General features: G+C 49.5%; 1 pseudogene; it reads left to right on the forward strand.

Moving 5' to 3' along the window:
- Positions 1-586: 586 nt before the first annotated feature.
- On the forward strand, positions 587-11,032 carry LOC121550660 (annotated as a pseudogene).
- The last annotated feature ends 737 nt before the right edge of the window (positions 11,033-11,769 follow it).

Here is an 11,769-nt window from a genome sequence, read left to right on the forward strand (position 1 = left end):
CACTTATCTTTCCAACACAAACAGACAAGATGAAATCAGATCATAATTTTTTTTTGAAAAGATGAAATAGACATTAAAAAGAAATGTAATAAAAAAATATATATGCATTTTAATAACTCCTTAGGCCTTCTCTGAAGGCCCTCAGGGTTCCTGACTGTTAACCTGTTTAAAGGTCTACTCACATCGGCTACGGAGAGCTAGATCACACAGTCATCCGGAATAGCTGGTGCTCTCATGTATGGTTCAGTGTTGCTTGCCTCAAAGCGAGCATAGAAGGAATTTAGCCTGTCTGGTAGGCTTGCGTCACTGGGCAGCTCGTGGCTGGGTTTCCCTTTGTAATCTGTGATAGTTTGCAAGCCCTGCCACATCTGACGAGCGTCAGAGCCGGCGTAGTAGGATTCGATCTGTTTGATGGCTTGTCGGAGGTCATAGCGGAATTTCTTATGTGTCCGGATTAGTGTCCCACTTCTTGAAAGCAGCAGCTCTAGCCTTTAGCTCAGTGCGGATGTTGCCTGTAATCCATGGCTTCTAGTTGGGATATGTACGTACGGTCACTGTGGGGACGATGTCGTCGATGCACTTATTAATGAAGCTGGTGACTCATGTGGTAAACTCTTCAATGTTATCGGATGAACCCTGCAACATATTCCAGTCTGTGCTAGCGAAACAGTCCTGTAGCTTAGCATCCACTTCATCGGACCACAGTAAATATATTTAATTATTAAGAGGTCTCTCAATAATCATTCTCACATTAGCACATTGCTAGTAGTCTCTGACAAATATTAAAGCAGGGCTTGGTTAAAATCCTGGATGGGAGACCAAATGAATAGCTGTAGATAGATCAACTCTCCAGTAGGAGGTGCTGCCCAGCCTATTATAAAAAAAAATTATAGTGGATATAACGTTGAAGATCTGACGTTGTTTCAAAGGTACAAATTCAACATATTTTATACAAGATTTCTCTATGTTGAATATTGGTTACAATGATGACATAATCCTTTTACAGGTGAATAGCCATCTCTCCATCACCTGTTGGGGCTTGTTTCAATGGCGAGGACCAGATGAGTAATCTGCATCTCTGACGTGTAGCCTACCATCATATTTATGTCTTATTTGGCGTATTGAACAATGATTTTTACTTTGACATGTTCTTGTATAAATCTTTTTTACATGGCTTGTGATAGGCTATTCCATACATGCCGTGTGTTCATTTTAGATCTATTGTTGATGTTTTCAGGTGTGTGAATGTAATGGAAACAACCATCAGGTAAATCACAGAGAAAAACATAATCAGCACTGGAGGAGCTTAAAGTTGATCATAGACCCTGCATTAAAGAATGGATTTTATAAAGCGTATCGTTACGATGGGCAACATTTCAACATGCCAGTGAGTAAATAGATTTTTTGGTTTTTACCAGTTGTATTCATCTTTCAAACTCTTATTTGTAGGCTACTTATTGAATGTTGTTAGAGATACTAGCCCTTGGCCTAAACTTTCTTTCGACAACACAAAGAGGTCTGTCAATCCTGGAGCCGACAAGGTGAAAACCTGTCACTGTTCCCTTGAGCAAGGCACTTAACCCCAATTGCTCCTGGGTTGCTGGACAATGGTGACCCTGGCCATGATCACACTCCCTGCGGGTGTCTCAGGGGAAGTTGGGATATGCAAAAATCACATTTCCATTACACACTTGTACAAGTGTGTAACAAGACAAATATAAGCACCTCCCAAATTATTATTATTGATGTATACTGAATCAGGTTCAGGATCCCAGAATCTGTCGTCTTTGGACCAAATTCAGAGACACTGACCAGCTGGTCCCCACATTTAGGTTAACAACCCTTTCTCTGTGATGACATTCATGTGAGAAACAATCTCTGATCTTACATAATAATAATTGTTTACCAACTGACAATCTTTGTTATCGGATTTACATTTATAGATTGATGTATGCTATGTCAGCCCTCCCAAGGAAGTGACGTTTGCCAGGTTAAATGACAATGTAAGGGAGGGTTTCTTGTCTACCACGTGTAAAAGTATGGACAGATTGAGGAAGTTGAAATCTCGTATAATCCTAAAAACAAGAATAATTTAGGAATTGCTAAAGTAATCTTCGACAGAGTCAAGGCTGCAAAGGACACCGTGGATCACCTTCATGACACCTCTGTCATGGTGAACATTATGCATGTGGAGCTTTATCCAAAAGGTAGGTTAATATAGAACAGGATGACCATTTAACATATCCTAGTTAATTACACATACATAACTACTATCAATAAATGTGATAATAGATTATGATTTATGATTTTCTATTGGCTTTTTATGTCTCCTAAATTACTGGAAACATGGAGTGTTTATTCACTAGGAGGTTGATCCGTCTGACTCTAATCCTCAGGTGAAAACAAAATGTGGTACTTCCAGCTCCTTGTTAGTGGACTTTACACCCCTTGGACATTGCCAGTGGGCAGTGTTGAGCACACCCTCCAAAACCTAAGTGAGAGTTCAAATCAAATTTTATGTGTCACGTACACGTGTTTAGCAGATGTTATTGCGGGTGTCGCGAAATGCTTGTGCTTCTAGCTCCAACAGTGCAGTAATATCTAACAATTTCACAACATATACCCGATACACACAAATCTATGTAAGGAATGGAATTTAAGAATATATACATATATGGACAAGCAATTACAGAGTGGCATGGACTAAGATACAGTATAATATTATAGAATACAGTATATACATACAGTGGGGAGAACAAGTATTTGATACACTGCCGATTTTGCAGGTTTTCCTACTTACAAAGCATGTTGTCACGTTCGTTCAATGACGGGTCAGACCAAGGCGCAGCGTGATATGCATACATGTTTATTTTAAACTTAATAAACAACGACAAAACAATAAACCAACGAAACGTGACGTCCAAAGGTAACACACAACAAACCTCACACGGAACAAGATCCCACAACTCAATAGTGCCCATAGGCTGCCTAAGTATGGTCCCCAATCAGAGACAACGAGCGACAGCTGCCTCTGATTGGGAACCACACCGGCCAACAAGAAATACACATACTAGAATATAAACATAGATATACACCACATTGAAAATCACACCCTGACTCAACAAATAAGAGTCCCCTGAGTCAGGGCGTGACAGTACCCCCCCAAAGGTGCGGACTCCGACCGCACAACCTTTACTTAACAGGGTAGGGGCCGGGTGGGCATTCCGCCTCGGAGGCGGATCCGGCTCCGGGCGTAACGACCACCTATTCTCCGCCTCCCTGTTGCGCCCCTGGTCTGGTCTGGACCTCGGCGCGCTGCTTCCCCTCTCCTTCCTCCCACTATACTCCAAGCCCTGTCTGGACCCTGGTGTGGGAGACCCCGAACCTGGAGAGGGGCTGACGTCTGGGTCTGGACTGGAGCCGCTGACCGGAGCTGGACCGGGCACCGGTGGAGCGGACTGCTCTGGCTCCGGAGTGGAGCAGCTGACCGGATCTGGATCAGGCACCGGTGGAGCGGACTGCTCTGGCTCCGGAGTGGAGCCGCTGACCGGAGCTGGACTGGAACCCGGTGGAGTGGACTGCTCTGGCTCCGGAGTGGAGCAGCTGACCGGAGCTGGATCAGGCACCGGTGGAGCGGACTTCTCTGGCTCCGGACTGGAGCAGCTGACTGGTGCCGGACCAGGCACCGGTGGAACGGGCACGGGCCGTGCCGGACTGGACACACGCACCACTGGTCTGGTGCGAGGAGCAGGCACGGGCCGAACCGGACTAGGAACATGCACCACTGGCTTGGTGCGAGGAGCAGGAACGAGCCGGGCCGGACTGGCGACACGCACCACTGGCTTGGTGCGAGGAGCAGGAACAGGCCGGGCCGGACTGGCGACGCGCACCACTGGCTTGGTGCGCGGAGCAGGAGCAGGCCGGGCCGGACTGGCGACGCGCACCACTGGCTTGGTGCGAGGAGCAGGAACAGGCCGGGCCGGGCTGGCGGCGCGCACCACTCGTTTGGTGCGAGGAGCAGGCACGGGCCGAACCGGACTAGGAACATGCACCACTGGCTTGGTGCGAGGAGCAGGAACGGGCCGGGCCGGACTGGCGACGCGCACCACTAGGTTGGTGCGAGGAGCAGAAACAGGCCGGGCCGGACTGGCGACGCGCACCACTGGCTTGGTGCGCGGAGCAGGTACAGGCCGGGCCGGGCTGGTGACGCGCACCACTCGTTTGGTGCGAGTAGCAGGAACAGGCCGGGCCGGGCTGGGAACACGCACCACTGGTTTGGTGCGAGGAGCAGGAACAGGCCGGGCCGGGCTGGGAACACGCACCACTGGTTTGGTGCGGGGAGCAGGCACGGGCCGTACCGGACTGTGGAGGCGGACTGGAGGTCTGAAGCGGAGTGCTGGCACAACCCGTCCTGGCTGGATGCCTACTTCCGCACAGTATGTGTGAGGCATTAGCACAGGACGCACAGGGCTGTGCACGCTGTGACGTCACGAGAGGCTACACAGCTTTCAGCGGGATTGCTCAAGTAGTGCAAGGAGACAAGGTTCAAACAAAACAAGGATTTTATTATATGTCTTGGGAAATTAACGAAAATCTAACCAAATTCTGTTCTCTTGTGGCTCTTTAAGGGTTAACAGTTCAGGGATGTCTCTTCCACATCCAAAATCATAATTCTCACTCGCTCAGATAACTTTTCCCCAGCCTTACTGTAGTCCACGTTGCAGCTAGTGGCCAACCCAGCAAAAAGTCCTTCCAAATGTCTCTCACGTATTTCCACAGGTGCATATATCCAAAGGTGAGTATTTCCCAAAGGTAAGTATCTCCAAATCCTTATATTCCTCATGGAAGTGGACGTGCAGCACTCTTGTCCTCCAGAGAGCCCAGGTTGGAGATTGTGTCTCTTCACCCCCCACACACACTCTCAGTGTGTCTCTTCCCTTCCCAAACCTTCAGCTCATCAGCTCCTCATTTGTTTCAGCTGCGTGGGAAGATTGGCCATAGAGGGGTGGAGTTCCCGACCATACCAGCAGATGGAGCCATAGCTGTCTGGGTTTGCAGCCACCTCAGGGGGATGTAACGTCCCTCCAGGACACAGCCTCTCGTGACATCACACATCCCCCTCCTCGGGACCGACGTCCTCGTCGGGTAAAGGCAGCGAAGAAGGCATCACGCCGGGAGAGGGCGTCCGCATTGCCGTGGTGCTTGCCAGCCTGCTCTCTCTTCAACTCCTCCACCTCTAGGACCAGGGACTCAGCCTCCTGTTGTCTCTCCTTGAGTTTCTTACTGAACGCATCAGCCTTGGTTTTAGCAGAGTTTAGCTTCTGTTGAGCAGCTTTCAGTTCCTTCTCTCTCTCTGCCTCTGCATTCTTCATCTTGTTCTCCAACACCTTGTACTTCTCCTCTGCCTTCTTCTGGACCTCCTTACTACTGCGCAGGGTCTCCTCACACTCCTCGATGGTCCTGCGCAGCCTCTCCAGCTCCTCCTGTTGCTTATGGAAGGAGCTCTGTTGGAGTTTAGCCTGGAGGATATCTAACTCTTCTGTCTTCATGTCTAACTGTTGCTTTAACAAACGATACCTCTCAGCGGTCCCCTTCAGACCAGACAGTTCTTTGTCCAGATTCTGTAGCTCCGTCTCTGTGTCGGTCTGGGCACCTGCCCTCCCTATCAGAGCCCGGGCGGGAGTGAGTAATTCGGAGGATTGCACCGGAGCCTTCCCAGGATGAGTCTTGCCTCTCCGTTTCCGAGGTACTCGGGTTATCCTCTCCTGAGACTCTCTCCAGAGTGGGTAAAAGGCTGGGCAGTCTCGTCCAATTAGGACAGGGACGGGGAGGGAATCAACCACCCCCGCCGTCGTGTGTATGGTTCCCCGTGTGCTGGTCATTGTAAGTTCAGTAATGGGGTATTCTCTGGTGTCCCCATGGACACAGGAAACTGGGAGGACTTTCCCCGGGGTCAGACACGTTGGGCCCACCAAATCCTTACGCACCAGGGTGGCCCGGCTACCAGAATCCAGTAAGGCCTCCCCATCATGGTGATTCACAGTTACCGGGCAGGTGGGGGGGTCGATCTGGGCCGCCATCTACGACTCCCAAGAGCGAGGCAAAACGGTGTGTGGGTGCTGAGCTGGAGGACTCCGCCGTGGGCATAGGTTCATCGGCTGGTTTCCCACACTGCCAGGAGATATGTCCCATCTCCCCACACCGGTAACACTGTCGAGTTTCCCCCTCCTGGTGTACTCTTCTTGGACCCGCCTGGTTTCTGGCTCCCCCTGGAGCCGGGATAAGTCCTGACGTGGCTGGGTTCGAGACCTTGGGGTCCTTTGGACGGGTTCTTCCCATTTGTGGTGGGGCCGCCCTCCTGGGGTCTTTTCGGGAAGCATTCAGCATCTCCGCTGTGGCCTGGTACTTTTCCACAGCTTCCACGGTCAGATCAGCCGTGGTCAAGGCCTGTTGACTGATGAACCGTTTTGCCTCATAAGGCAGGGCGCGTAGGTAACGATCCACCACAACGGCCTCCACCACCGCCGCTGCTGTATTCCTCTGCGGATCCAGCCATTTCCTTGCGATTCGGACAAGTTCATGCATCTGCGCCCGAGGAGGTTGGTCTGGTTGGAAGGTCCAGCTGTGAAAGCGCTGGGCCATACCAAACTTTGTGAGTCCATATCTGCTGAGGATCTCAGACTTCAGGGCATCATAGTCAGTAACCTGGTCAGGGCCCAGGTCCTGGACAGCATTCAGCGATTCCCCGGTTAGAAAGGGGGCTAACAGACCAACCCACTGTTGCTTGGGCCAGGCTTCCCTAGTGGCCGTGGCCTCAAATGCATGCAGGTATGCCTCAATGTCATCGGTAGCTCCCATCTTAGATATAAAGTCCCTTGCCTTTATTGGGCGGGTATTTTGGACAACCCTCTGTCTCTGCAACTGCAATTCCTCTGCCTTCAGAAGGTTGGCTTTCTTTTGCTCCTCCAAGAGAGCCACGTTTGCTTGCATCTGGGCTTGCTGGCCAGCAACAAGGGCTTTCAATATGTCCTCCATTTCAGTCGGCGGGAGCCTACGGCCAACTTGGAAAACTGGGTGATCAAACCTTCGGTATCCTCCTCTGACATGCACTATTAACGCTTGAGCGTGCCCGTATTCTCCACCATCTGTGACGTCACGAGAGGCTACACAGCTTTCAGCGGGATTGCTCAAGTAGTGCAAGGAGACAAGGTTCAAACAAAACAAGGATTTTATTATATGTCTTGGGAAATTAACGAAAATCTAACCAAATTCTGTTCTCTTGTGGCTCTTTAAGGGTTAACAGTTCAGGGATGTCTCTTCCACATCCAAAATCATAATTCTCACTCGCTCAGATAACTTTTCCCCAGCCTTACTGTAGTCCACGTTGCAGCTAGTGGCCAACCCAGCAAAAAGTCCTTCCAAATGTCTCTCACGTATTTCCACAGGTGCATATATCCAAAGGTGAGTATTTCCCAAAGGTAAGTATCTCCAAATCCTTATATTCCTCATGGAAGTGGACGTGCAGCACTCTTGTCCTCCAGAGAGCCCAGGTTGGAGATTGTGTCTCTTCACCCCCCACACACACTCTCAGTGTGTCTCTTCCCTTCCCAAACCTTCAGCTCATCAGCTCCTCATTTGTTTCAGCTGCGTGGGAAGATTGGCCATAGAGGGGTGGAGTTCCCGACCATACCAGCAGATGGAGCCATAGCTGTCTGGGTTTGCAGCCACCTCAGGGGGATGTAACGTCCCTCCAGGACACAGCCTCTCGTGACATCACAACGCGCACTGGCGATACAGTACGTAGAACCGGCGCAGGATATGCGGGACCGAGGAGGCGTACTGGAGACCAGGAGCGTTGAGCCGGCACACCCTGTCCTGGCTGGATGCCCATCTTCGCACGGCACGTCCGTGGTGCTAGCACAGGACGTACAGGACTGTGCCGGCACACTGGCGACACAGTACATAGCTCCGCATAACACAGAACCTGCCCAGTCACACGCTTCCTCGCGTGAGTACGGGGAGTTGGCTCTGCTCTAACACTAGGCTCCGCCAACCACCCTTTTAGCCCCCCCAAAACATTTTCTTGGGGCTGTCTCTCGGGCTTCTTCCTCGGCCGGCCCCTTCTGCGTTGCCGTTGCTCCTCTCTATACCGGGCCTCCACCTTCTCTTCCCAAGGACGGCGATCCATCCCGGCCTGAATCTCCTCCCATGTCCAGGATCCCTTTCCTTCCAGGATCTCCTCCCATGTCCAAGCTGTCTGCTCCTGGACATGCTGCTTGGTCCGTGTTTGGTGGGATTTTCTGTCACGTTCGTTCAATGATGGGTCAGATCAAGGCGCAGCGTGATATGCATACATGTTTATTTTTAACTTAATAAACAACGACAAAACAATAAACCAACGAAACGTGACGTCCAAAGGTAACACACAACAAACCTCACACGGAACAAGATCCCACAACTCAATAGTGCCCATAGGCTGCCTAAGTATGGTTCCCAATCAGAGACAATGAGCGACAGCTGCCTCTGATTGGGAACCACACTGGCCAACAAGAAATACACATACTAGAATATAAACATAGATATACACCACATAGAAAATCACACCCTGACTCAACAAATAAGAGTCCCCTGAGTCAGGGCGTGACACATGTAGAGGTCTGTAATTCTTATCATAGGTACACTTCAACTGTGAGAGACGGAATCTAAAACAAAAATCCAGAAAATCACATTGTATGATTTTTAAGTAATTAATTTGCATTTTATTGCATGACATAAGTATTTGATACATCAGAAAAGCAGAACTTAATATTTGGTACAGAAACCTTTGTTTGCAATTAAAGAGATCCTACGTTTCCTGTAGGTCTTGACCAGGTTTGCACACACTGCAGCAGGGATTTTGGCCCACTCCTCCATACAGACCTTCTCCAGATCCTTCAGGTTTCGGGGCTGTCGCTGGGCAATACGGACTTTCAGCTCCCTCCAAAGATTTTCTATTGGGTTCAGGTCTGGAGACTGGCTAGGCCACTCCAGGACCTTGAGATGCTGGATAAAGGGCGGCAGGTAGCTTAGTGGGTAAGAGCGTTGTGCCAGTAACCGAAAGGTCGCTGGTTCTAATCCCCGAGCCGACTAGGTGAAAAATCTGTCGATGTGCCCTTAAGCAAGGCACTTAACCCTAATTGCTCCTGTAAGTCGCTCTGGATAAGAGCATCTGCTAAATGACGTAAATGTAAATGTAATGCTTCTTATGGAGCCACTCCTTAGTTGCCCTGGCTGTGTGTTTTGGGTCGTTGTCATGCTGGAAGACCCAGCCACGACCCATCTTCAATGCTCTTACTGAGGGAAGGAGATTGTTGGCCAAGATCTCGCGATATATGGCCCCATCCATCCTCCCCTCAATACGGTGCAGTCGTCCTGTCCCCTTTGCAGAAAAGCATCCCCAAAGAAAGATGTTTCCACCTCCATGCTTCACGGTTGGGATGGTGTTCTTGGGGTTGTACTCATCCTTCTTCTTCCTCCAAACATGGCGAGTGGAGTTTAGACCAAAAAGCTATATTTTTGTCTCCTCAGACCACATGACCTTCTCCCATTCCTGCTCTGGATCATCCAGATGGTCATTGGCAAACTTCAGACAGGCCTGGACATGCGCTGGATTGAGCAGGGGGACCTTGCGTGCGCTGCAAGATTTTAATCCATGACGGCGTAGTGTGCTACTAATGGTTTTCTTTGAGACTGTGGTCCCAGCTCTCTTCAGGTCATTGACCAGGTCCTGCCATGTAGTTCTGGGCTGATCCCTCACCTTCCTCATGATCATTGATGCCCCATGAGGTGAGATCTTGCATGGAGCCCCAGACCGAGGGTGATTGACCGTCATCTTGAACTTCTTCCATTTTCTAATAATTGCGCCAACAGTTGTTGCCTTCTCACCAAGCTGCTTGCCTATTGTCCTGTAGCCCACCCCACTCTTGTGCAGGTCTACAATTTTATCCCTGATGTCCTTACACAGCTCTCTGGTCTTGGCCATTGTGGAGAGGTTGGAGTCTGTTTGATTGAGTGTGTGGACAGGTGTCTTTTATACAGGTAACGAGTTCAAACAGGTGCAATTAATACAGGTAATGAGTGGAGAACAGGAGGGCTTCTTAAAGAAAAACTAACAGGTCTGTGAGAGACGGAATTCTTACTGGTTGGTAGGTGATCAAATACTTATGTCATGCAATAAAATGCAAATGAATTACTTAAAAATCATACAATGTGATTTTCTGGATTTTTGTTTTAGATTCCGTCTCTCACATTTGAAGTGTACCTATGATAAAAATTACAGACCTCTACATGCTTTGTAAGTAGGAAAACCTGCAAAATCGGCAGTGTATCAAATACTTGTTCTCCCCACTGTATGAGATGAGTATTGCAAGATATGTAAACATTATTAAAGTGACTAGTGTTCCATTTCTTAAAGTGGCCAGTGATTTCAATAGGCAGCAGCAGCCTCTAATGTGCTAGTGATGGCTATTTCACAGTCTGATGGCCTTGAGATAGAAGCTGTTTTTCATTCTCTCGGTCCCAGCTTTGATGCACCTGTACTGACCTCGCCTTCTGGATGATAGTGGGGTGAACAGGCAGTGGCTCGGGTGGTTGATGTCCTTGATTATTTTTTTGACCTTCCTGTGACATCGGGTGCTCTAGATGTCCTGGAGGGCGGGTAGTTTGCCCCCAGTAATGCGTTCGGCAGACCGCACCACCCTCTGGAGAGCCCTACGGTTGCGGGCGGTGCAGTTGCCATACCAGGCGGTGATACAGCCCGACAGGATGCTCTCAATCGTGCATCTGTAAAAGTTTGTGAGGGTTTTAGGTGCTAAGACACATTTCTTCAGCCTCCTAAGGTTGAAGAGGCTCTGTTTGCAAGTGATACAGCTCTACTACTGTGTTCTATTAGTATTTTTCTAACATAGACAGAGTTCAATCTTGTGAAACATTGTTTAATACACACATTCTGTCTCTATATTCAGGACAGCGATCCTCTGCAGAGACTGACTGATGGGAGTTCATCATTGACAAGGTATATTTCCCGCCCCACCAGCGTGGATACATCTCTCTCCCTGGACACAGCCTACTCCAGTATCTGGCAGCTTTGGGCAGACGCCCCTCTCTCAGGGCACCCCTCACACCCCCTGCCTGTCTGGGACCCCTCTCTCGCAGGATTCCTGCTACTCCAGCCAGCACACCACACCAGTCCACCAAGTCAGTCAGAGCGAACACTACTTCTCCTTCTATACTGCTCGCAGGCGCTTGATGCGTGATGTATGATATTGTCATCCAGGGAGACCTTATGTGAGATCTAACCATTGGAGCTCAGAGCTAAGCTCTCTTCTCAAACACCTCCAACCTTCTCCTACTCTCCCTCTCCCACCCCAAACCTTGGCTGCTGGCAGCAGCTACAAATCTTCCTCCCTCTGGTATCAGAACCCCCTGCCCTCAGCTAATGCTAACCCTGCCACAGAGCCTCCCTTCTATCCCTCCCTTCCTGAACAATCCAAGATGGCGTAGCAGTGCGGTCGTGTATTCTGTAGTGTGCTCGTATAAATAGCCTGTTTTTTGTTTTTTTCGTATATATTTCTCAATCTCACTTTTCATCCTTCAACTAAATATACTTTCCTGCAACCCGCCTCACCCAATGTGGAACGGATTCTATTATTTCTTATACCTTTTTATCTAGAACCTCCGGCTGAAACTAGCCAGCTAACTAGCTACTTGCTATTAGCCACCATTAGCGGT

The sequence above is a fragment of the Coregonus clupeaformis genome, chromosome 18 (genome assembly GCF_020615455.1).
Source record: "Coregonus clupeaformis isolate EN_2021a chromosome 18, ASM2061545v1, whole genome shotgun sequence".
NCBI lineage: Eukaryota > Metazoa > Chordata > Actinopteri > Salmoniformes > Salmonidae > Coregonus > Coregonus clupeaformis.